Genomic DNA, 26698 nt, shown 5'->3' on the forward strand with positions numbered 1-26698 from the left:
CAAAGCAAAATAAATCAGTAATGTGAAGAAAGGATAGTGAGATTGACAGAGTCGATGCACAGATAGGAGGATTTTTGCCTAGAATAATTAATTATGGTCATCCAGATGTAGTAGGAAAAAATGGTTTTGTAATGGTATGTTATAAATTGAAAGAATAGAAAAGGTATTTTAAAACAGTTAAATAATTTATCAAAAGAGTAAAACATTGTTTCATTGGTTTAACTTATAACAATTTAATCCTTATAATTTTAGAAAATCAAAGTGCATACTATCTCTGAGCCCTATGTATAGAAATCAGGGGCTGAATTTAGTGGATTCAAGTTATGTGATCAGTTTGAATCACAGAGTTGTACTTTTAAACAAAGTAATGTTATCTTATATGTTACCCCCTTTTTCAATCCATGTGAAATTGAGGATGTTATTTGGATTAGAGCTAGAGTTCTCTTATTTTACCTTTTCAAATAGGAAGAATATAAGGATACATACAGATTGTAGGTTTGGGACTTCCCTGGTGGCTCAGATGGTGAAGCATCTGCCTACAGTGCGGGAGACATGGGTTAGATCCCTGGGTCAGGAAGATCCTCTGGAGAAGGAAATGGCACCCCACTCCAGTACTCTTGCCTGGAAAATCCCATGGATGGAGGACCATGGTAGGCTATGCAACCCAGTCCATTGGGTTGCAAAGAGTTGGACATGACTGAGTGACTTCGCTATAGATTGTAGGTTACCTGAGATTCTGGACCTTCCTCAATCCTCTAGTGGTGTGTGTGTGTGTGTGTGTGCTCGGTTGTGTCCGACTCTGCAACCCTGTGGACTGTAGCCCACCAGGCTGTCCCTCATTTCAAGATCTTTTATTTTTAGAGAAGGCTTTAAGAGAAGGCAGAGTTCAACACAAAGATATTAATAATGTGATTCAGACATCTTATTAGAAAGTTTGACTTTGTTTTTCTAAAATGTAATTTTTTTTTATCACACTCTATTAGGCAACTGTCTGCATCTTTATGAATAGGAACAGAAGGAATGGAAAGTTAGATGATTTCTAGTTTCTTTCAGTTTGCTTCGTGCCAAATAGATTTGCTTCTGTTAAATGATGTTTAAACAGTTCCTAAGAGAGTATTTAGATATTCTTGGTGGAAGAGTCTTTAAATTTCCTTTACTTTTCCCCAAGTTCCCTATAATTTTGTGCATAAGAAGAGTTGAGTCCTGAACTATGCCTCATAATGAACGACTTTACATTTGGGAGAATTCATCTAAATTTATTGACCTCTGAACTGCCAACATTGGTATTTTGTAGGAAACTCAAGTTAAATATGATGTTCTACCCTTTTTTAAACTTCTTACCTGCATAATTAGAGCACTTCACTAAGCTTTATTCATCCAATGAGTTATTTATTGAATACTTACTGTGTGCCAAGTCCTGTGCCAAGAGTCTCAATTTCCTCACTTAATACAAGTACTTTGCAGAGTTGTTGGGGTGGTGTATGTAAGCTATCTACCAAAGTGCTAATACAAAGATGTTTAATACATGGTTACTTTTATTTTTTTTTTAAATTTGCCTTTGCTTAGCTTTTGTCATTCTACTACCCATGTTTTATTCATTACAGTATTTTGCAAATAATAAGTTTTCATATATTAATACTTCTAGGAAGGGAACTCATTGTAATTCTTGAAACAAAATAATGAAGTGGAGGAGATCATTTTAGCTGAATTGAGTACAACATTTGGTTTTAGGCTTCTTGGCAACCCAGAGTAATTGGAAATTATAATATTGTTATCTAATAAAAAGGAAATATACTTGTTCCTCAAATGATACAAATGTTTCTCTAGCATTCAATTCAGAGAAGTTAATGGCAACCCACTCCAGTACTCTTGCCTGGAAAATCCCATGGACTGAGGAGCCTGGTAGGCTGCAGTCCATGGGGTTGCTAAGAGTCAGACACGACTGAACGACTTCACTTTCACTTTTAACTTTCTTGCATTGGAGAAGAAAATGGCAACCCACTCCAGTGTTCTTGCCTTGAGAATTGCAGGCACGGGGAAGCCTGGTGGGCTGCCATCTATGGGGTCGCACAGAGTCGGACATGACTGAAGCGACTTAGCAGCAGCAGCAGCATTCAATTATAAGAGGACTTTATTGCATTGATTTTTATGTAATGGATTCTGAGTAAAATTGATGGCTCCTTCAGTAGCAAATTAGACTTACTGGTTTGACATGGAAACTGTTTAAAGGTGAGAGGTTAAAGTGGAAGTTTTGTAATTGGCAAGAGAAGTTAATTCAGTGAACTTTATTCATTTTTTCAACAAGTGTTTATTTGAGTACCTGCTGATACTCAATGTACTCAATGAGAGAAAAATAGAATGTACTCAATGTACTCAATGAGAGAAAAAGAGAAAAATTATAGTTGTATGACAGCTATTTGCAAGGTGAATCACAGAGTGATACATTTGAGAGAAATAAAAATTCTTCTGTGTTGTAATTCACAAGATGCTCCATGGGTAAAATTTTAAAATGTAAGCTATCATATATGAGCATGTTGTAAAAAAGATGAAATAAACAAGTAAGCACAAATACATTTTTTAAAGTAAGTTTGTTTTTTATGGGAGAATTAAAAGCCAAGGATATATTGGATATCTAAGATATTTGTTTTATAGCAGTCAAGCTTTCCATTAGCATTCCCCTCTACTTTCCAGCTTATATTTCTAGTTTATATTATTATGAAACACTTTGGGAGACTCAAAAGTGAAAAAGGCCTTTGTAATTTAAATAAGTCTTTGTAATTAAAAATTCCTCCGAGTTGGAACCTGGCACAGAGGTCCCTTTCTATCTTGAATAGTCTTTTTCATAAAAATATTCATCAGTTTTTAATCAAACAAAATTTAAAAGAATGTTTCTGGCAGTTATAAAATAATTAAATGATTCATTATCAGGTGTTCAGAGAATCTTACAATGACCAGTTTACAAGTGTAATTTAATCATTTAACATTAGCATATGAAACATTTTGTGATGCCCTCATAGTCATTAATCTATATTTGTGAACTATGTATTTTTTATGTATTATATTAAATCGATCAGTGTGATTTGATCATGTAGTAGCACACATTCTATGGACACACTCTGTAAGTTATTACAATATAAGCAAAGGTATATTTATAATATTGCAGGAAAGTAAATTCAAGTTTCATGTCATTTGTGAGCTTGTAACAATTGTTTTATTAATTATTTATTTATTTGCTAAATGTTCAAGGGAAATCTATTCCTTAAATAGATGTATGAAGAAGGATTTTATGTATATGTTTATTGCACAGGTAGTTTCTTTGACATGGACTATTTCAGTTGAGTTGTAAAATACAATATTCAGGATTTTTCTTTCCTTGTTCATAAAATATTACAGTGCAACACAGGCTTTCTGAAGGTGTCTGGGACATCAAACACCTTCAGAAGACTGGGGACTCAGAAAAACAAGAAGGCTGGCCATTGGGCTTGGTATAGGGAATCTTCCAAATTTTCCATGCCTAGAGGAATGAAGGATACTAGTGAAAAAAGTGACTGAACTTCAGAACTAGCCAGTATTCTCAGGCTGGAAAAATGTCTGTAAGAGGAGGGTTCTAATGTTGATAGCAGTGCTTTCCAATGGCCTGACTCAGAAAATCATAGATAATAAATTTAACAATTTACATAGTCACTGTGTCTCCCCTAAGTAGCATACTCATTAATTGCTGGTACAGAGATATAGGCTCTATTTCGTAGAAGGGTTTAAAGCACTTCAGAGAAATTATCTCTTCTGATAAACACCAGCATAACATTAAAAAAAAAACACATGGGAGCTTTTCTTTAAAATATAAAGTCTTAGACAACAAGGATTTGGGAATTTGTTTTGAATATGTACAGTGGCTAGCAAAGTTGCATGAACATTAGTATAAATAATTGATATTTTATAATAAAAATACAATTAGATAATTCTATATTTTATTAGTTTATAAGTTATTTGTGAATTTTCTCAAATTATTAATAAAAGTTTTCCTTTATATCATAAATACTTTAGAATAATTAAATGAAATTCTTTAATATTTAGATTTAGACTAACTCCAGGAACCAGATAATGAAGAATGTTTTAGGGTGAATAATAGGGAAAAATGTATATCACATTTGCAAAATTTATTCTCTATTTAGAATTTATAATATAGGAGATACTAACACAGTGTGATATAGTTTGAAGTGACTGAAATTGTAATAGAAGACCTAGGTTTTTGTCTTTGCTCTACATTTGGAAAGTAGCTCACTAGGTCTCAGTTTTAGTTGATTAGTCTTCAAGGAATGCTATGTTCTTAAAGTAAGCTTCACACTAAAAACTATAGCATAATGAATAGCTAATTAAAATGAATGATAGTATACAAAGTTAGAAAACTCACAAACAAGTTTATGAAAAAGTCAAAATTTATTTCAAGGAAACCAAAGCATCTCTGTATATGCTGTCCAATTTGGTTGCCACTAATCACATTTGGCTGCTTAAATTTCTATTTAAATTAACAAATATTAAGTAAAATTCAGAATTTAGCCTTCTAGGCTCACTTAACCATGTTTCAAATTATCAATAGTTACAAGTGGCTAGTGTCTAGACAGATATAGAACTTTTCCAACATGGCAGAAAATTCTATTTATATGTATAGCACTAACCTAGCTGCTCAAATGGTCTTGATTTTTGTAGTGGTCAAGGGGCACTATAGTTTAGGTTTCCTACTGTATGTCGTTATATCATGGACATGTAAGCTGACATCTGCTTTGGTCAGATGGATTAGTTTTGGACTTGGGGCTGGTGCTACCAACCCTGAGAACTCCCAGTATTTATTAGTTTGGGGGGAATCCCTTGCATCCTCATATACTAAGGAAAGACTACTGTTTGGTTGGGCCTGAGAAATTCAGATCAAACTAGACTTCCTTTTGAAGTATATGTATATTATATTTTTATGTATGTATTTCATTTTATTTTAAATTTATATATACTCCTACCTTGTTCTAACAATGATTTAGGACAACTTCTCCTTAGAATATTTTTCTGTTATTTTCTCCAGAGTGACTCAGTTAGGTCTATTCAACATATATTTATTAGGCACAATTGCTCAGCTAGATATAAAAACTCTGGGAAATGTTCAGATCTTTGAAGAACAGTTTTTGCTATTCAGGAGTTTGTAATATAAGGAAGAAAAAGATATTTTTACATGAAAAACTTAAAAATGGAAGATAGTTTTAATTGGGTCCCATTTGCTCATTTTTGCTTTTGTTTTCCTTAGGAGACAGATCCAAGAAAATACTGCTGTGATTTATGTCAAAGAGCGGCATGCCTATGTTTTCTTCTAGAAGTTTCATCATATCCAGTCTTACATTTAGATCTTTAATCCATTTTGAGTTTATTTTTGTATATGGTATTAGAGAGTGATCCAATTTCATTCCTTTACATGTACCTTCCCAGTTTTCCCAGCACCACTTATCGAACATAATGTCTTTTTTAAATCATATTTTCTTGCCTCCTTGTCATAGATTAATTGACCATAAGTGTATGGGTTTATTGGAGAAGGCAATGGCATCCCACTCCAGTGTTCTTGCCTGGAGAGTCCCAGGGACAGGGGTGCCTGGTGGGCTACCGTTTGTGGGGTCGCACAGAGTCAGACATGACTGAAGTGACTTAGCAGCAGCAGCAGCAGTATGGGTTTATTTCTGGGTTCTCCATTTTCTTCCATTGATGGGTGTCTCTGTTTGGGCCAGTACCATACTGTTTTGATTACTGTAACTTTGAAGACTGAAGTCAGGGAGCATGGTTCTTTTAGTTCTGTTCTTCTTTCTCAAGATTGTTTTGGCTATTTGGTGTCTTTTGTGTTTTCATACAAATTTTAAGATTATTTGTCCCAGTCCTGAGAAAAATGCCATTGGTATTTAGATAGGGATTGAATTGAATCTGTATATGGCCTTGAAAAGTATGGCCATTTTAGCAATATTAATTCTTCCAATCCAGAATCACAATGTATCTTTCTGTGACAACAATCTGTTTTTGTAGTCTTCAGTTTTTTTCATCAGTTTCTTAACAGTTTTCTGAGTATAAGTCTTTTACCCCCTTGGGTAGGTTTATTCCTAGATATCTTATTTTTTTGATGTGATGATAAATGAGATTGTTTTCTCAATTTCGCTTTCTGATAGTTCATTATTAGTGTATAGACATGCAACAGATTTATGTGCTTTAACTTTGTATCCTTCAACTTCATTAAATTCATTGATTAGTTCTAGTAGTTTAGTATCATATCATTTGCAGTGACAGTATTACTTCCTCCTTTCCAGTTTGGATTCTTTTTATTTGTTTGTATTGTATAATTGCTGTGGCTAGGGTTCCTTGTCTTTGTCCTCATCATAGATGAAATGCTTTCAGCATTTCACTGTTGAGTATGTTGTTAGTGGTGAGTTTATCATGTACGGCCTTTATTAAAATGATAAGATGACCTACTGAATGGGAGAAAGTATTTGCAAATGATATGACTGATAAGAGGTTTATATCTAAAATATATAAACAACTCATATAACTAAACAAAACATTAAAAAAATGTGCAGAAGGCCTGAATAGACACTTTTCCAAAGAAGACATGCAGATGGCCAATAGGCACATGAAAAGATCCTCAGTACTGCTAATGATCAGGGAAATGCAAATCAAAACCAAAGTGAGCTATCACTTCACATGTGTCAGAATGACTATGATCAAAAAGAACACAAATAACAAATATTGGCAAGAATGTGGAGCAATGGGAACCCTTGTACACTTTTGGTGGGTATGTGAATTAGTGCAGCCAGGGTGTAAAACAGTATGGAGATTTCTCAAAAGCTAAAAATAGAATATATGATCCAGCAATTCAACCCTAGTGTATATCCAAAAAAATCCAAAAACAGTAATCTGAAAATATACATGCATGCCAATGTTCATAGCAGCATTACTTACAATTGCCAAGATATGGAAGCAGCCCAAAAGTCCATCAACAACTGAATGGATAAAGATGTGACATACACACCCACACACACAATGTAATACTCAGTGCAGTTTAGTTGCTCAGTCGTGTCCGACTCTTTGTGACCTCATGAATCGCAGCACACCAGGCCTCCCAGTCCATCACCAACTCTCGGAGTTCACTCAAACTCACGTCCATCGAGTCAGTGATGCCCTCCAGCCATCTCATCCTCTGTCGTCCCCTTCTCCTCCTGCCCCCAATCCCTCCCAGCATCAGAGTCTTTTCCAATAAGTCAACTCTTTGCATGAGGTGTCCAAAGTACTGGAGTTTCAGCTTTAGCATCATTCCTTCCAAAGAACACCCAGGACTGATCTCCTTTAGAATGGACTGGTTGGATCTCCTTGTAGTCCAAGGGACTCTCAACAGTCTTCGCCAACACCACACTTCAAAAGCATCAATTCTTTGGTGCTCAGCTTTCTTAACAGTCCAACTCTCACATCCATACATGACCACTGGAAAAACCATAGCCTTGACTAGACGGACCTTTGTTGGCAAAGTAATGTCTCTGCTTTTTAATATGCTATCTAGATTGGTCATAACTTTTCTTCCAAGGAGTAAGCGTCTTTTAATTTCATGGCTGCAGTTACCATCTGCAGTGATTTTGGAGCCCCAAAAAATAAAGTTTGACACTGTTTCCATTGTTTCCCCATCTATTTCCCACAAAGTGATGGGACCAGATGCCATGATCTTCGTTTTCTGAATGTTGAGCTTTAAGCCAACTTTTTCACTCTTCTCTTTCACTTTCATCAAGAGGCTTTTGAGTTCCTCTTCACTTTCTGCCATAAGGGTGGTGTCATCTGCATATCTGAGGTTATTGATATTTCTCCCGGCAATCTTGATTCCAGCTTGTGCTTCTTCCAGCCCAGAGTTTCTCATGATGTACTCTGCATAGAAGTTAAATAAGCAGGTTGACAATATACAGCTTTGACATACTCCTTTTCCTATTTGGAACCAGTCTGTTGTTCCATGTCCAGTTCTAACTGTTGCTTCCTGACCTGCATACAGGTTTCTCAAGAGGTAGGTCAGGTGGTCTGGTATTCCCATCTCTTTCAGAATTTTCCACAGTTTATTGTGATCCACACAGTCAAAGGCTTTGGCATAGTCAATAAAGCAGAAATAGATGTTTTTCTGGAACTCTCTTGCTTTTTCCATGATCCAGTGGATGCTGGCAATTTGATCTCTGGTTCCTCTGCCTTTTCTAAATCCAGCTTGAACATCTGGAAGTTCATGGTTCATGTAATGCTGAAGTCTGGCTTGGAGAATTTTGAGCATTACTTTACTAGCATGTGAGATGAGTGCAATTGTGCAGTAGTTTGAGCATTCTTTGGCATTGCCTTTCTTTGGGATTGGAATGAAAACTAACCTTTTCCAATCCTGTGGCCACTGCTGAGTTTTCCAAATTTGCTGGCATATTGAGTGCAGCACTCTCACAGCATCATCTTTCAAGATTTGAAATAGCTCAACTGGAATTCCATCACCTCCACTAGCTTTGTTTGTAGTGATGCTTTCTAAGGCCCACTTGACTTCACATTCCAGGATGTCTGGCTCTAGGTCAGTGATCACACCATCGTGATTATCTTGGTCATGAAGATCTTTTTTGTACAGTTCTTCTGTGTATTCTTGCCATCTCTTCTTAATATCTTCTGCTTCTGTTAGGTCCCTACAATTTCTGTCCTTTATCGAGCCCATCTTTGCATGAAATGTTCCCTTGGTATCTCTGATTTTCTTGAAGAGATCTCTAGTCTTCCCCATTCTTTTGTTTTCCTCTATTTCATTGCATTGATTGCTGAGGAAGACTTTCTTATCTCTCCTTGCTATTCTTTGGAACTCTGCATTCAGATGCTTATATCTTTGCTTTTCTCCTTTGCTTTTCACTTCTCTTCTTTTCACAGCTATTTGTAAGGCCTCCTCAGACAGCCATTTCGCTTTTTTGCATTTCTTTTCCATGGGGATGGTCTTGGTCCCTGTCTCCTGTACAATGTCATGAACCTCAGTCTATAGTTCATCAGGCACTTTATCTATCAGATCTAGGCCCTTAAATCTATTTCTCACTTCCACTGTATAATCATAAGGGATGTGATTTAGGTCATACCTGAATGGTCTAGTGGTTTTCCCTACTTTCTTCAATTTAAGTCTGAATTTGGCAATAAGGAGCTCATGATCTGAGCCACAGTCAGCTCCCAGTCTTGTTTTTGCTGACTGTATAGCGCTTCTCCATCTTTGGCTGCAGAGAATATAATCAATCTGATTTCGGTGTTGACCATCTGGTGATGTCCATGTATAGAGTCTTCTCTTGTGTTGTTGGAAGAGGGTGTTTGCTATGACCAGTGCGTTCTCTTGGCAAAACCCTCTTAGCCTTTGCCCTGCTTCATTCTGTACTCCAAGGCGAAATTTGCCTGTTACTCCAGGTGTTTCTTGACTTCCTACTTTTGCATTTGTAATAGTACTCAACCATAAAAAAGCAATGTAATACTTCTGCTGCTGCTGCTGCTGCTAAGTCGCTTCAGTCGTGTCCGACTCTGTGTGACCCCAGAGATGGAAGTCCACCAGGCTCCTCTGTCCTTGGGATTCTCCAGGCAAGAACACTGGAGCGGGTTGCCATTTCCTTCTCCAATGCATGAAAGTGAAAAGTGAAAGTGAAGAAGCTCAGTCATGTCCGACTCTTAGTGACCCCATGGACTGCAGCCTACCAGGCTCCTGCATCCTTGGGATTTTCCAGGCAGGAGTACTGGAGTGGGGTGCCATTGCCTTCTCCGAATGTAATACTACTCGACCATAAAAAAGAAGGAGATTTTGCCATTTGCAACAACACAGATGGACTTGGAGGGTATTATGTTAAGTGAAATAATCAGAGAAAGACAAATACTTTATGATATCACTTACATGTGGAATGTAAAAAATACAACTAACTAGTGAATGTAACAACAACAACAAAAATAACCAGACTCACAGATACAGGAAACAAACTGGTGGTTACCAGTGGGGAGAGATAACTGGGGAGAGGTAATATAGGATAGGGGATTAAGAGATAGAAACAACTATGTATAAAATAAGTTACAAGGATATATTGTACAGCACAGGGAATAAAAGCTAATATTTTATAATAACTATAAGTGAATCTTTAAAAATTGTGAATCACTCTATTGTACACCAGTAATTTATATAATATTGTATATCAACACTTCAATGAAAAATGTTTGTAATAATTACATCCTTACAAATAAGAAAATATAATATGGGTTAAATGTACAATAAATTATGTTACATCATATATATTGTAGAAGTCCAGTAGAGCGAGAGATCTGTGAGCTTGAGTGGTTGAAGAAGTTAAGGAAGAAAGGGACTTGAGCTGAGACTGAGTATGTTGGAAAGAACTTTCTAGCAAGGAGATTCTGTGAGGCAAAGATCATACAGGTGAATCAACAAGATATGTTTGGCTACTGTATTAATGAGGGTAGTCTAGATTGTGTAGCAAGTAGCACACACCACTCACATTTCTCTGAAGTTTAGAACAGGTTCTGACCCTTTGCCTCTATTTATCTGAACCATCTTTGATTCCTTTCTCTTCCTTACTGTCCTTAGCTAATTAATCTTATATTCTATAGATTCTTCTTTTCCAGGGAGGTATGAATAACTGCCTTTATTTCCAAAAATGCCCAATATCTCAACCACTATAGAGCTTTATTTTTCATATAATAGTCTAAGTCCTGGTCTGATCGGTGAATGGCCTTTTTCTATGTAGCAGTTCTGGAATCTAGGCTCTTTTGTGGCTCAACAATTCCTTAGATCAGGCAGAAGGGGAGAGTGTGGAGCAGTACATTTGATAATAAAAGTTTTGTCCTATAAATGGGATTTATCACTTCTACTTACATTCCATTGCCTAGAATCAGCTACACAGTTATGTACTCCCAAACAGCAAAGGAGGCTGGGAAATGTAGTCTAACTGTGCTCAGGAAGAATATTTTGTGATCATTTAGTAGCCTTTATCATACACAGTAAGCCAATATATCTAGCTTGGCTAATTAGGAAGGTTACTCTAGGAGAACAATGAGAAATAAGTCTGGAAATTTAGCTTGGGGTCACATTGTGGGAGACTTTGACTGACAGTCTAAGCACTGGGAACTTTATCTTATAATCATTTGGGTGCTATTGAAAGTTTTTGTACAAAGGAAAGATATGGTAACAATGGGATTTTACAAACACTAATCCAGTATTTGGAGAAGGCAATGGCACCCCACTCCAGTACTCTTGCCTGGAAAATCCCATGGATGGAGGAGCCTGATGGGCTGCAGTCCATGGGGTCGCTGGGAGTCGGACACGACTGAGCTTCTTCACTTTCACTTTTCACTTTCATGCATTGGAGAGGGAAATGGCAACCCACTCCAGTGTTCTTGTGTGGAGAATCCCAGGGACGGGGGAGCCTGGTGGGCTGCTGTCTATGGGGTCTCACAGAGTCAGACACGACTGAAGTGACTTGGCAGCAGCAGCAGCAACAATCCAGTATTTAGAATGACCTGGAAGAGGGAAAGGTTATGAGAAAAGAAAAGGTAATCCAAGTTACTGATGACAAGGACTTGGTCTATAATAGTAGGAGTGGAAATGGAGGCATCAGTTTATAGTCTACTAGATAACACCACCCTTATGGCAGAAGGTGAAGAAGAATTAAAGAGCCTGTTGATGAAAGTGAAAGAAGAGAGTGAAAAGTTGGCTTAAAGCTCAACATTCAGAAAACTGAAACCATGACATCTGAGTCCCATCACTTCATGGCAAATAGATGGGGAAACAGTGGAAACAGTGTCAGACTTTATTTTTCTGGGCTCCAAAATCACTACAGATGGTGATTGCAGCCATGAAATTAAAAGACGCTTACTCCTTGGAAGGAAAGTTATGACCAACCTAGATAGCATATTCAAAAGCAGAGACATTACTTTGCCAACAAAGGTCCATCTAGTCAAGGCTATGGTTTTTCCAGTGGTCATGTATGGATGTGAGAGTTGGACTATAAAGCTGAGTGCTGAAGAATTGACGCTTTTGAAGTGTGGTGTTGGAGAAGACTCTTGAGAGTCCCTTGGACTGCAAGAAGATCCAACCAGTCCATTTAAAGGAGATCAGTCCCATGTATTCATTGGAAGGACTGATGTTGAAGCTGAAACTCCAATACTTTAGCCACCTGATGCGAAGAGCTGACTCATTGGAAAAGACCCTGATGCTGGGAAAGATTGAGGGAAGGAGGAGAAGGGAACAACAGAGGATGAGATGGTTGGATGGCATCACCGACTCAGTGGAGATGGGTTTGGGTGTACTCCGGGAGTTGGTGATGGACAGGGAGGCCTGGTGTGCAGTGGTTCATGGGGTCGCAAAGAGTCGGACACAAATGAACGACTGAACTGAACTGAGGAAGAAACTATAAAATATGATTAATGATTAGTTTGTATCCTATGGAAGAGGGAGAAATTAAAATCATGGGGAGAAGGGAGAGAATTTTTTTTCTCTTCTAAATATTCAATGAAGTATTTGGCTAAGTGGTATTTGCTACTCCTTCCCTAATTTTGAACTAGTTCTTTGGAAAGGAGTACATCAAGGTTGTATATTGTTACCCTGCTTATTTAACTTATATGCAGAGTACATCATATGAAATGCTGGGCTGGATGACTCACAAGTTGGAATAAAGATTGCCAGGAGAAATATCAACAACCTCAGATATGCAGATGATAACACTTTAATGGCAGAAAGTGAAGAGGAACTAAAGAGCCTCTTGATAAAGGTGAAAGAGGAGAGTGAAAAAGCTGGTTTAAAATTCAACATTCAAAGAAACGAAGGTTATGGCATCTGGTCCTAAAACTTCATGGCAAAGAAATGGGGAAAAAGTGGAAACAGTGTCAGATTTCATTTTCTTGGGCTCTAAAATCACCGCAGATAGTGACTGCAGCCATGAAATTAAAAGATGCTTGCTCCTTGGAAGAAAAGCTATGACAAACCTAGACAATGTATTAAAAAGCAGAGACATCACTTTGCTGATAAAGGTTCGTATAGTCATAGCTATGATATTTCCAGTAATCGCTTATGGATATGAGAGTTAGATCATAAAGAAGGCTGAGTGCCAAAGAATTGATGCTTTCAAACTGTGGTGCTGGAGAAGACTCTTGAGAGTCCCTTGGACAGCAAGGAGATCAAATCAGTCCATCCTAAAGGAAATCAACTCTGAATATTTATTGGAAGGACTGATGCTGAAGCTCCAATACTTTGGCCACCTGATGCGAAGAGCTGACTCATTGGAAAAGACCCTGATGCTGGGAAGGATTGAGGGCGAGAGAAGGGAGTGACAGAGGATAAGATGTTTGGATGGCACCACTGACTCAATGGACGTGAGTTTTAGCAAACTCAGGGAGATAGTGAAGGACAGAGAAGGCTGGCATGCTGCAGTTCATGGGGTTGCAAAGAGTTGGACACAATTTAACTGCTGAACAACAATTTGCTACATCCCTACTATTTTTTTTATTAATCTTAAAGAATTTGTTTTCAGTCTTTTAGACTGCTTAAGGATCTAGGGCATATGTTAAAGGGGAGATTCCTGGGCCTTCTTTCCAGAGGTTCTGATTTAAAGGCTTGTCTTTTTAAAATTTTATTTATTTTTAATTGAAGGATAATTGCTTTATAATATTGTGTTAATTTCTGCCATACATCAGCATGAATCAGCCATAGACATACATATGTCCCCTCCCTCTTGAGCCTCCCTCCTACCTCCCACCCCATCCCATCCCTCTAGATTGTCACAGACACCAGGTTTGAGTTCCCTAAGTCATATTGCAAGTTTCCACTGGCTATCTATTTTACATATGGTCATATAATTAATATATGTTTCAATGTTACTCTCTGTATTCATCCCACCCTCTCCTTCCTGCACTGTGTCCACAGTCTGTTCTCTATGTCTGCATCTCCATTGCTGCCCTGCAGGTAGATTCATCAGCACCATCTTTCTAGACTCCATATATATGTGTTAATAGAGGTATGTCTTTTTTATAAGCATGCTGAATGATTATGATGCAGACATGGTCTGAAATTACATTTGAAAAACATTGCCTTAAATATATGTATTGACTCATGGTAAGTTGATGCTTTACTTTTTTCTGTAGTAAGTGGTTAGAAATTTTCTACAGTTTGATAAAAGATATTTGAATCTTTAGGTTCTGAGTAGAATCATTGGAATCATTCTTTTTTTTTTTAAGAAAAAACTTAATTTTGTATTGGAGTATAGTGGATTAACAAACAATGTTGTGACAGTTTCAGGTGAACAACAAAGGATTCAGCCATACATATATGCATGTATCCATTGTCCCCCAAACTCTGCTCCTGTTCAGGCTGCCACATAAATTTGAGCAGAATTCCATGTGCTATACAGTAGATCCTTGTTAGTTATCTGTTTTAAATATAGCAGTGTGTATATGCCCATCCCAAACACCCTAAGTATTCCTTCCCTCCATCTTCCCCCCACCCCCACAGCAACCATAAGCTTGTTCTCAAAGTCTCTAAGTCTGTTTCTGTTTTGTAAGTAAGTTCATTTGTATCATTGCCTTTTAGGTTCCACATGTAAGAGATGTTATATATTTCTTTTTCTCTGTCTGACTTACTTCACTCAGTATGACACTCTTTAGGTCCATCCATGTTGCTGCAAATGGCATTGTTTCATTCTTTTTAAAGGCTGAGTAATATTCCATTGCATATATGTACCACATCTTCTTTATCCATTCCTCTGTGGATGGACATTTAGATTGCTTCCATGTCTTGGCTATTGTAAGCAGTGCTACAGTGAATATTGGGTTGAATGTATCTTTTCAGATCATGTTTTTCACTGGATAAATGCCCAGGAGTGGGATGGTAGGGTCATACGGTAGCTCTATTTTTAGTTTTTTAAGGAACCTCCATAGTGGCTGTATATCAATTTACATTCCCACCGATGGTATAGGAAAGTTCCCTTATCTCCACACCCTCTGCAGCATTTATCATTTGAGGATTTTTTGATGATAGCCATTTTTTCTATTCATTAGAAATACTGACACTGAAGCTCCAATACTTTGGCCACCTAATGCAAGGAATTGACTCATTGGAAAAGACCTTGATGCTCGGAAAGATTGAAGGCAATTGAAGGTGGCAGAGGATGAGATAGTTAGATATCATCACCAATTCAATGGACATGAATTTGAGCGAACTCTGAGAGATAGTGGAGGACAGAGGAGCCTGGTGTGCTGCAGTCCATGGGATCACAAAGAGTCAGACATGAGTTAGTAACTGGGCAACAATTCTGGCTGGTATGAAGTAATATTTCATTGTAGTTTTGATTTGCATTTTTCTAATAATTAGCAATGTTGAACATCTTTTCATGTGCCTATTGGTCATCTGTATGTCTTCTTTGGAGAAATTTAGGTCTTCTGCCCATTTTTTGAGTGGGTTGTTTGTTTTGATGCTGTTAAGTGTCATGAGTTGTTAGTAAATTTTGGAGACTAAGCCCTTATTGGGTTTCCCTGGTAGATCAGAAGGTAAAGCAACTTCCTACAATGTGGGAGACCTGGATTTGATCCCTGAGTCAGGAAGATCCCCTAGAGAAGGAAATGGCAACCCACTCCAGTACTCTTGCCTGGAAAATCCCATGGACAGAGGAACCTGGTAGGCTACAGTTCATGGGGTTGCAAAGAGTCAGACATGACTTAGTAACTGAACAACAACAACAATTCTGGCTGGTATGAGGTAATATTTCATTGTAGTTTTGATCTGCAATTTGGTCACATCATTTGCAAATATTTTCTCCCAGTCTGTGGGTTGTCTTTTTGTTTTGTTTATTGTTTCTTTTGCTGTGAAAGAGCTTTTGAGTTTAAGTAGGTCCAAATTATTTATTTTTGTTTTTATTTCCATTATTCTGGGAGACAGACTGAGCAAGATATTGCTGCAATTTATATGAGAGAATGTTCTACCTATGTTTTTCTCTAGTTTTATACTGTTCATTCTCACATTTAGGTCTCTAATCCATTTGAGCTTAATTTTGTATATGGATAAAGAATGACATAATTTTACTTTTTTTACATGTAGTGTCAAGTTTTCCCAACACCATTTATTGAAGTGACTGTCTTTCCAATATTATGTGGACTTGCCTCCTTTGTCATAGATTAATTGTCCATAGCTGCATGAGTTTATCTTTTAGGTTTTCTATTCTGTTCCATTAATCTATATTTCTATTTCATGTCAGTATATTACTATACTGTTTTGATGGCTGTAGCTTTGTAGTACAGTCTGAAGTCAGGAAACTTGATTCCTCCAGATCCATTTTTCTTTCTCAAGATTACTTTGGCTATTTGGGGTCCTTTTGTGACTCCATACAAATGCTAAGATTTTTTTGTTCTAGTTCAGTGAAAAATGCTATTGGTGATTTGATAGGAATTGCATTGAGTCTGTAGATTCCCTTGGGTTGTATAGTCATTTTGACAATATTGATTCTTTCAATCCATGAACATGGTGTGTCTTTCCATCTGTTTATGCCTTCTTCAATTTTTTCATGAGCATTTTCTAGTTTTCAGAGTACAGGTCTTTGTCTCTTTAGGTAGATTTATTCCTAGGTATTTTATTCTTTTTGATGTGATGGTAAATGGAATTGCTTTTGAATTTCTCTTTCTGCTCTTTCATTTTAGTGTATGATAATGCAACGGATTTCTGTGTATTAAGTTTGTAACCTGCAACTTTACCAAATTCATTGATGAGTTCTAGTATTTTTTTCATACCATCTTTAGGATCTTCTATGTATAGTATCAGGGCTTCCCAGGTGGTACTAGTGATAAAGAACCTGCCTGCCAATTCAGGGGAATGTAAGAGATGTGGGTTCAATCCCTGGGTCAGGAAGATCCCCTGGAGGAGGGCATGGCAACCTACTCCAGTATTCTTGCCTGGATAATCCCATGGACAGAGGAGCTTGGTGGGGTACAGTCCATAGCGTTGCAAAGAATTGGACATGAGTGAAGTGTAGAGATCTCTTCAAGAAAATTAGAGCTGCCAAGGGAACATTTCATGCAAAGATGGGCTCAATAAAGGACAGAAATGGTATGGACCTAACAGAAGCAGAAGATAATAAGAAGAGGTGGCAAGAATACACAGAAGAACTGTACAAAAAAGATCTTCACGACCAAGAATATCATAATGGTGTGATCACTGACATAGAGCCAGACATCCTGGAATGTGAAGTCAAGTGGGCCTTAGAAAGCATCATTACAAACAAAGCTAGTGGAGGTGATGGAACTCCAGTTGAGCTATTTCAAATCCTGAAAGATGATGCTGTGAAAGTGCTGCACTCAATATGCCAGCAAATTTGGAAAACTCAGCAGTGGCCCCAGGACTGGAAAAGGGCAGTTTTCATTCCAATCCCGAAGAAAGGCAATGCTAAAGAATGCTCAAACTACCGCCCAATTGTATTCATCTCACATGCTAGTAAAGTAATGCTCAAAATTCTCCAAGCCAGGCTTCAGCAATATGTGAACCATGAACTTCGAGATGTTCAAGCTGGTTTTAGAAAAGGCAGAGGAACCAGAGATCAAATTGCCAACATCCGCTGGATCATTGAAAAAGCAAGAGAGTTCCAGAAAAACATCTATTTCTGCTTTATTGACAATGCCAAAGCCTTTTGACTGTGTGGATCACAATAAACTGTGGAAAATTCTGAAAGAGATAGGAATACCAGACCCCCTGACGTGCCTCTTGAGAAACCTGTATGCAGGTCAGGAAGCAACAGTTAGAACTGGACATGGAACAACAGACTGGTTCCAAATAGGAAAAGGAGTACGTCAAGGCTTATTTAACTTATTTGCAGAGTACATCATGAGAAACGCTGGGCTGGAAGAAACACAAGCTGGAATCAAGATTGCCGGGAGAAATATCAATAACCTCAGATATGCAGATGACACCACCCTTATGGCAGAAAGTGAAGAGGAACTAAAAAGCCTCTTGATGAAAGTGAAAGAGGAGAGTGAAAAAGTTGGCTTAAAGCTCAACATTCAGAAAACGAAGATCATGGCATCTGGTCCCATCACTTCATGGGAAATAGATGGGGAAACATTGGAAACAGTGTCAGACTTTATTTTTCTGGGCTCCAAAATCACTGCAGATGGTGACTGCAGCCATGAAATTAAAAGACGCTTACTCCTTGGAAGGAAAGTTATGACCAACCTAGATAGCATATTCAAAAGCAGAGACATTACTTTGCCAACAAAGTTCTGTCTAGTCAAAGCTATGGTTTTTCCAGTGGTCATGTATGGATGTGAGAGTTGAACTGTGAAAAGGCTGAGCGCTGAAGAATTGATGCTTTTGAAGTGCGGTGTTGGCGAAGACTCTTGAGAGTCCCTTGGACTACAAGGAGATCCAACCAGTCCATTCTGAAAGAGATCAGCCCTGGGATTTCTTTGGAAGGACTGATGCTAAAGCTGAAACTCCAGTACTTTGGCCATCTCATGCAAAGAGTTGACTCATTGGAAAAGACTCTGATGCTGGAAGGGATTGGGGGCAGGAGGAGAAGGGGACGACAGAGGATGAGATGGCTGGAGGGCATCAGTGACTCGATGGACGTGAGTCTGAGTGAACTCCGGGAGTTGGTGATGGACAGGGAGGCCTGGCATGCTGCGATTCATGGGGTCGCAAAGAGTCGGACACGACTGAACAACTGAACTGAACTAAACTGAAGTGACTTAGCACATGTTCCCTCTGCCTACTTTCTGGAGAGTTTTTATCATAAACTGATTCTGAATTTTGTCAAATGCTTTTATGCTCTATTGAAATGACCATATGGTTTTTAATCTTCAGTTTGTTAATATGGTGTATCACATTGATTAATTTGTGTATATTGAAGAATTCTTGCATCCGTGGGATAAATCCCACTTGAACAGGATGTATGATCCGTCCTTTTAATGTGTTGGTGGATTTGGTTTGCTAGTATTTTGTTGAGAACTTTTGCATCTATGTTCATCAGTGATATTGACCTGTAATTTTCTTTTTTTGTGGTATCTTTGTCTGGTTTTGGCAGAAACATTCTTGAAAGTTTGCTTTCTCTATTGTCCTAGAACTCTCAGGACAGTCTGCTTTTATTTCCTTCAGCTCCCTGAAGGGTTGATATAAGGAATCAGAAGTATTTAACATCCTGTCCCAAATTAGTCCAAATGATTCTTCAGCCAGAGAAATAGAAATAACAATTTGCTCACTTGGCTTTCAAAATGTTACTTCTTTGTGAACTATGTTGATATTGGGGTGCTATCTGAATTTGTGGGATTGTTGTGATTCACACACTTCTTTGAATATCTGTCAGGAAGGTGGTGTGCTGACTCTTTCCCTTCCCAACATGTGTGATTTTGCCTTTCTTCATTCTCCAAATGCAGTGTGTGTGTGTGTGTGTGTGTGTGTGTGTGTGTGTGTATGAAATTAAAAGATGCTTACTCCTTGGAAGGAAAGTTATGACCAACCTAGATAGCATATTCAAAAGCAGAGACATTACTTTGCCAACAAAGGTCCATCTCATCAAGGCTATGGTTTTTCTGGTGGTCATGTATGGATATGAAAGTTGGACTATAAAGAAAGCTGAGCACTGAAGAATTGATGCTTTTGAACTGTAGTGTTGGAGAAGACTCTTGAGAGTCCCCTGGACTGCAAGGAGATCCAACCAGTCCATCCTAAAGGAGATCAGTCCTGGGTGTTCATTGGAAGGACTGATGTTGAAGCTGAAACTCCAATACTTTAGCCACCTGATGTGAAGAACTGACTCATTGGAAAAGACCCTGATGCTGGTAAAGATTGAAGGCAGGAGGAGAAGTAGATGACAGAGGATGAGATGGTTGGATGGCATCACTGACTCAATGGAGATGAGTTTGAGTAGACTCTGGGTGTTAGTGATGGCCAGGGAGGCCTGGTGTGCTGTGGTACATGGGGTCACAAAGAGTTGGACACAACTGAGTGACTGAACTGAACTGATAAAGATACATATCCAGCCTTTTTTATTATCTGCTTGTTTTTTTTTTAATTTATTTACTTTTTTAAATTGAAGGATAATTGCTTTACAGAATTTTGTTGTTTTCTGTCAAACCTCCATATGAATCAGCCATGGGTATACATATATCTCCTCCCTTTAGAACCTCCCTCCCATCTCCTTCCCCTTCCCACCTCTTAGGTTGATATAGAGCCCCTGTTTGAGTTTCAGGGAGCCATACAGCAAATTCCTGTTGGTTATCTATTTTACATAGGTAATGTAAGTTTCCATGCTATTCTTTCCATACATTTCACTCTCTTCTCCCCTCTCCCCATGTCCATAAATCTATTCTTTATGTCTGTTTCTCTATCGCTGCCCTGTAAATAAATTCCTTAGTATCATTTTTCTAGATTCCATATATAATACGATATTTATCTTTCTCTTTCTGACTTACTTTACTCTGTATAATAGATTCTAGGTTCATCCACTTCATTAGAATTGACTCAAATGTTTTTCTTTTTATGGCTGAGTAATATCCCATGTGGTGGTGGTTTAGTTGCTAAGTTGTGTCCAACTTTTGTGACCCCATGGACTGTAGCCTGCCAAGCTCCTCTGTCTACGGTATCCTCCAGGCAAGAATACTGGAGTGGGTTGCCATTTCCTTCTCCAGGGGATCTTCCCAACATAGGGATTGAACCTGGGTCTCCTGCATTACAGACAGAGTCTTTACTGACTGAGCTACAAGGGTGTATATGTACCACAACTTCTTTGTCCATTTATCTGTTGATGTACATCTAGGTTGCTTCCATGTTCTAGCTATTGTAAATACTGCTGCAGTGAACAATGGGATACATGTGTCTTTTTCAGTACTGGTTTCCTCAGAGTATATGCCTAGGAGTGAGATTGCTGGATCATATGGTGGTTTTATTCCTAGTTTTTAAAGAAATCTCTATACCGTCTTCCATAGTGGCCGTATCAGTTTACATTCCCACCAACAGTGCAAGAGCGTTCCCTTTTCTCCACACCCTCTCCAGCATTTATTGTTTGTAGACTTTTTGATGATGACCATTCTGACCAGTGTGAGGTGATATCTCATTGTAGTTTTGATTTGCATTTCTCTAATAATGAATGATGTTGAGCATCTTTTCATGTGTTTGTTAGCCATCTGTATGTCTACTTTGGAGAAATGTCTGTTTAGGTCTTTTCCTCACCTTTTGATAGGGTTGTTTGTTCTTCTGCTATTGAGTTGTTATGAGCTGCTTGTATATTTTGGAAAGTATTCCTTTGTCAATTGTTTCATTTGCTATTATTTTCTCCCATTCTGAGGGCTGTCTTTTCACCTTGCTTATAGTTTCTTTCACTGTGCAAAAACTTTTAAGTTTAATCAGGACTCACTTGTTTACTTTTGTTTTTGTTTCTGTTACTCTAGGAGATGGGTCATAAAGGATCTTGCTTTGATTTATGTCGTTGAGTGTTCTGCTTATATTTTCCTCTAATAGTTTTATAGTTTCTCATCTTACATTCAGGTTTTTAGTCCATTTTGAGTTTATCTTTGTGTATGGTGCTCAGAAGTGGTCTAATTTCTTTATTTTACAGGTAGCTGTCCAGTTTTCCCAGCACCATTTATTGAAGAGGTGGTCTTTGCCCCATTGTATATTCTTGCCACCTTTGTCAAAAATAAGGTACCCATAGGTACATGGTTTTATTTCTGGGCTTTCTATCTTGTTCCATTTGTCTATATTTCTGTTTTTGTGCCAGTACCGTACTGTCCTGATAACTCTAGCTTTGTAGTATAATCTGAAGTCAGGAAGGTTGATTCCTCCAGCTCCATTCTTGTTTCTCAAGATTGCTTTGGCTATCCAGGGTCTTTTGTATTTCCACGTGAATTGTGAAATTTTTTGTTCTAGTTCTATGAAAAATGCCATTGGTAATTTGATAGGGATTGCATTGAATCTGTAGATTGCATTTGGTAATATAGTCATTTTCACAAAATTGATTCTTTCTACCTAGGAACATGGAGTATCTCTCCATCTGTTTATGTTGTCTTTGATTTCTTTCATTAGTGTCTTATAATTTTCTGTGTATAGTTCTTTTGTCTCCTTAGGTAAATTTATTCCTAGATATTTAATTCTTCTTATTGCAATGGTGAATGGGATTGATTGCTTAGTTTCTCTTTCTGAGTTTTCATTGTTAGTATATAGAAATAGAAACTTTTACAAAATTAAAAGTTTTTTTTTAAAGAATGGTTCCGATCATTCTAGTCAAAACCTAAAGATCCAAGTATCTTTTATTCTGTGTATTGATTTTGTCATATCCAGCTTTTAGTAGCAATACTTCGAGAGACTGGGAAGTGAGGGAAAGAAATTAGAGCTTTTATCTTTTATGTGATATTTTTCCATACTGTTTTTTTAAAAAACCTGAATATATGTCAATTTTAAGAACTTGTTACTTCCTTTTCATCTACATTAAATAAATATAATAGTAATAGTAGCTACCTTTTATCAAGTACTTCATCTCTAACAGTCCCTTCACATCATTTAACTTACTATTCATAAGAATTCTGCAAGATTGGTAGTAATATTCCCGTTTTACTTAGCAAACAGATTCAGAGATTTAGGCGTGTTTAAAACGTGCCTAAAGGTATACTACTATCAAGTGGCAGAGCTCAGAACTAAATCCAGGTGTGTCTGACCCAAGTCCAATTTTTTTATGTCTACATATGAAGGTCTTATTTACCCTAATCCCTTTGGATGGCAGGAAACCTGTGTGAGTGGCAATGGTTACAATTCTCCAGGAATCTTTTAGTAATTAATACCAATTACTAAGAATAAAATAATTAGTGAAAATGCAGAGTAAGGGCTAGAGGAAGGCTGCAATGTCTGCCTCTATGAAGAAGCAAAATAAAATTCCATCAAGTATCCTATGACTGAAGTAAGTTAGTCTGGTTATTTGGTTGCTAGATATTTATTATCACTTTGTACAGATTTTTTATCAGGCCTCAGGGATTGACTATATCATTCACTGTGGTTCTGCCATGAAACAATTCCTCTCAGAGGAAAAGGCTTTAATGAAATGATTACTTTCAGAGATGTTGGCAGGGTTAAGAACCTAATAAGAAATGTGGAGGCTCCCAGAAACCAGCAACAGAAGGATGCCATTAACATCATCAGGCCTGTAGGTACAAAAAGATGGAACAGTATTATAGAAGCCCAGAGCCCTAGAGGAGGGTCTGCTAGGCAGGAAACATTGTTTAGGTATTTAGTCACTACTGTTAATAGAATTGAGGGTCTATAGCAGGATGAGAATGGAGAAGAAATACTTGGATTTTCTTTTCTTTCTTCCTGCCCATCTCCTGCTGTTGCTTCTTACTAACCAAATAATAAATAGAAACCATCTGACAAAGAGTCCATGCAACACAGTTTGTGATTTCAGCCAAACAGGGCTCCAAGTGGAAAATGGGTCCATGGTGGGGCAGAGAAAATGTAGAATAAACAGTACATCCCAGTATCGCTTTGTCATTGTTTCCAGGATAAAGACAAAATTCTTAACGTGGCCTACAATGTCCTATACTGTTGACCCTGGATGATCAATTCAGTGTCTTTTCATTCTCTCAACACAAATTTTACTTGCAGCTTATTGGTCCTTTGTTCTTGCCATGTATCTATCTGCCACAAATGTCTTTTCACATGCTGTACCCTTTTCTAAGACACTTCCTTCTCTTTCCTCCCCATCCACCTAACTAGTGCTTATGTATCTTTTCAGATCTTAATTCAAAAGTTTCTGCTTTTAGGAAGCTTTCCCTGACTTTCCTGATGAGACCAAATTCCTTTTTTAAATAAATTCTTTTAGCTAAGTATACCTTTTCTTTATGTCATGCATTATAATTTACATTTATTACATTTGTTTGATTGTATGATTAATGGATTTCCCCATACTAGACCAAAAACAACATGAAGGAATTGAGTCTGATATTTGCTTACCAGTATATTCCTAGTGTCCATATAAGGTTTGACACTCAGTAGGTACTTAATAAATATTTGTCGAAAGAGCACATCAAAATAAAAATGAATAAAAGTCTTCAAAAGGTGCACATTCTCTTTGACAAAGACAAGATTCTGTAAAGATTCCACAAAGGTCCTGTGGTATTGGTGTCTGTATGTGTCTCATTGTCAAGTCCCTTGCTTGCAATCATACGCAAATGTCTCATGCTGCAATGTATATCTAATAAAGCATCTAGCACTTATACATAGTAGACATTCACGAAATATTTAATGAATGTATACAAATTATCAATGATAGAGTATGCTTAAAAATAGTGTGTTTAAGAATTGTCTGAGCATGATCACTTTTAAAAATATAGGCTTCACTTTATATATAATGATTTCAGTAGAACTTGAATAGAGCCTGAAAATCTGGATTCTAAATAAGCACCCCAAGGAATTCTGGTGCAGGTGATTTGAGGATTACATTTTGAGAAATATTAGACCATAAACTCCTTGGTGGCAGCATGATGTTCTGGTTAAACATGGGTTTGGGAGTCACAGATTCCTGGGTTTGAATCTTGGCACTTACACTATTAGCTGGACTGAAGTGACTTAGCAGCAGCAGCAGCAAACCCTCTAGATCTCTTTTTCTCTATTTTTTTGTTTTTGCTGAAGTAGGTCATAATATCTACTATCTAAGAATATTGTGTAGATTAGATGAGAAAATATATGTGAAACATTTACTGCAGCACCTGTCATATAATCCTTAGTAAGTGGTAGAACTAATTTTTGATAGTCAACATTTAGCCTGGTGCCTAGAACATAATTGATGCTCAGTGAATGTTTGATAAATAAATGAAATATAGTTATAAGATTATCATATTTATAACTAGAATGGTCATTTGGAATTGTCTAGTCCAATATTCTCATTTTACATATTAGGAAATTCAAGCTCACAGAGGTTAGATGACTCATCCAAGGTTACATATCTAATGATCTAATTTGTGGCAGAACTGAGACCAGAACTAAAGGGTGAAAAGAGAGATCTGGTAATCACCATTTATTTAACCACTATTTGTAGCTAGTGTTAGATTTTAAATAGACTGACATGTTTTTCTGTTTATAGTCAATGATGCCTTCCCAAATGTTCCTTTCTTAAACATTGAAACAACAAACAGTAAACCAGTAAGTAAAACTAAAAGACTATGTAGTTGTTGTTTGATTATATTTCTTTCTTTTCTTTTAAATTGAAGTATAGCTGATTTATAATGTTGTGTTAGTTTCAGGTGTACATCACAGGGATTCAGTTTTATACACACACACACACACACACACACACACACACACACATACACACACACATTCTTTTTCAGATTCTTTTCCCTTATAGATTATTTCAAAATGTTGAGTATACTTCCCTGTGCTATGCAATAGGTCCTTGCTAGTTTTCTATTTTATATATAGTAGTGTGTATATGTTAATCCCAAATTCCTAATTTATCCCTACCCTTTTCCCGCTTTGAGAACCATATTTTTGTTTCCTATATCTGTGTGTCTATTCTGTTTTGTAAATAAGTTAATTTGTATCATTTTGTTAAGATTCCACCAATAAGTGCTATCATATGATGTCTGTCTTTGCCTTGCTTATCACTTATCACTTAGTATGATAATCTCTAGGTTTATCCAGATTATATATTTTTTTCTAAACATCACCTTTGAGACCACAGTGTTTCCCAAATAGAATTCAGACATCACATGTGTTCTTAGAACAGTAGAACCACAAGCTATTTGAAGAATCTATCTCTTGCCTTTGGACAATAATGGCCTAATATTTCCTGTTTCTGAAGCTCCTACTTATCCAGTAGGTAAATTAAAATGGAATTAAAATGCATAGTGATTATTGTGGGATTGAGAATATTTCATATTTTCATGTACACCATTCAGTTGTATTTTTCTGCATTTTATTCTACTATATATATTTTATTTCTTTATTTTTTACTATATATATTTTAAACTTACATTCTAGATTAACTTAGCTTCTCTATTTAGAAGGCTTATTAAATTACAAGGTCTTAAGAATTAAAGAAAATTTTGCTTACTTTTCTGTTAGATGGAATTTAATCTCCATGTCTAGATTTGATAAATATAAATGTAAACAGATTCACAGACATGGAGAACAGATTTGTGGTTGTCAAGGAGGAGGGGGTTGAAGGAGGTGTGGATGGGGAGTTTGTAGTTTGTAGATGCAAACTATTATACATAGAATGGATGGAAAACAAGGTCCTACTGTTGGCACAGGGAACTATGTTCAATGTCTTGGATATACTATTAATGGAAAAGAATATAAAAATGTATATATACATATATTGATTCAGTTTATATATATATATATATATATATATATATATCAGTTCAGTTCAGTTCAGTGGCTCAGTCATGTCCGACTCTTTGCGACCCCATGAATTGCAGCATGCCAGGCCTCCTTGTCCATCACCATCTCCCAGAGTTCACTCAAACTCACGTCCATCGAGTCAGTGATGCCCTCCAGCCATCTCATCCCCTGTCGTCCCCTTCTCCTCCTGCCCCCAATCCCTCCCAGCATCAGAGTCTTTTCCAATGAGTCAACTCTTCGCATGAGGTGGCCAAAGTTCTGGAGTTTCAGCTTTAGCATCATTCCTTCCAAAGA

General features: G+C 37.3%; 1 protein-coding gene across 4 annotated transcripts in view; it reads left to right on the forward strand.

Moving 5' to 3' along the window:
- Positions 1 to 26698, forward strand: part of SOX6 (SRY-box transcription factor 6) — an 843047-nt gene that overhangs the window by 46421 nt on the left and 769928 nt on the right. For 2 of the 4 annotated variants that reach the window (XM_061440695.1, XM_061440699.1), the window contains exon 1: positions 25809 to 25873. The exons of 1 other annotated variant lie outside the window; for it this stretch is intronic. The gene's annotated coding sequence lies outside the window, so the exon portion shown is untranslated. Of the gene's footprint in view, positions 1 to 25799; positions 25878 to 26698 lie in introns of those variants that run through there. One more of the 4 variants, XM_061440700.1, reaches the window with a different exon arrangement.

The sequence above is a fragment of the Bos javanicus genome, chromosome 15 (assembly GCF_032452875.1).
Source record: "Bos javanicus breed banteng chromosome 15, ARS-OSU_banteng_1.0, whole genome shotgun sequence".
Taxonomy (NCBI): Eukaryota; Metazoa; Chordata; class Mammalia; order Artiodactyla; family Bovidae; genus Bos; species Bos javanicus.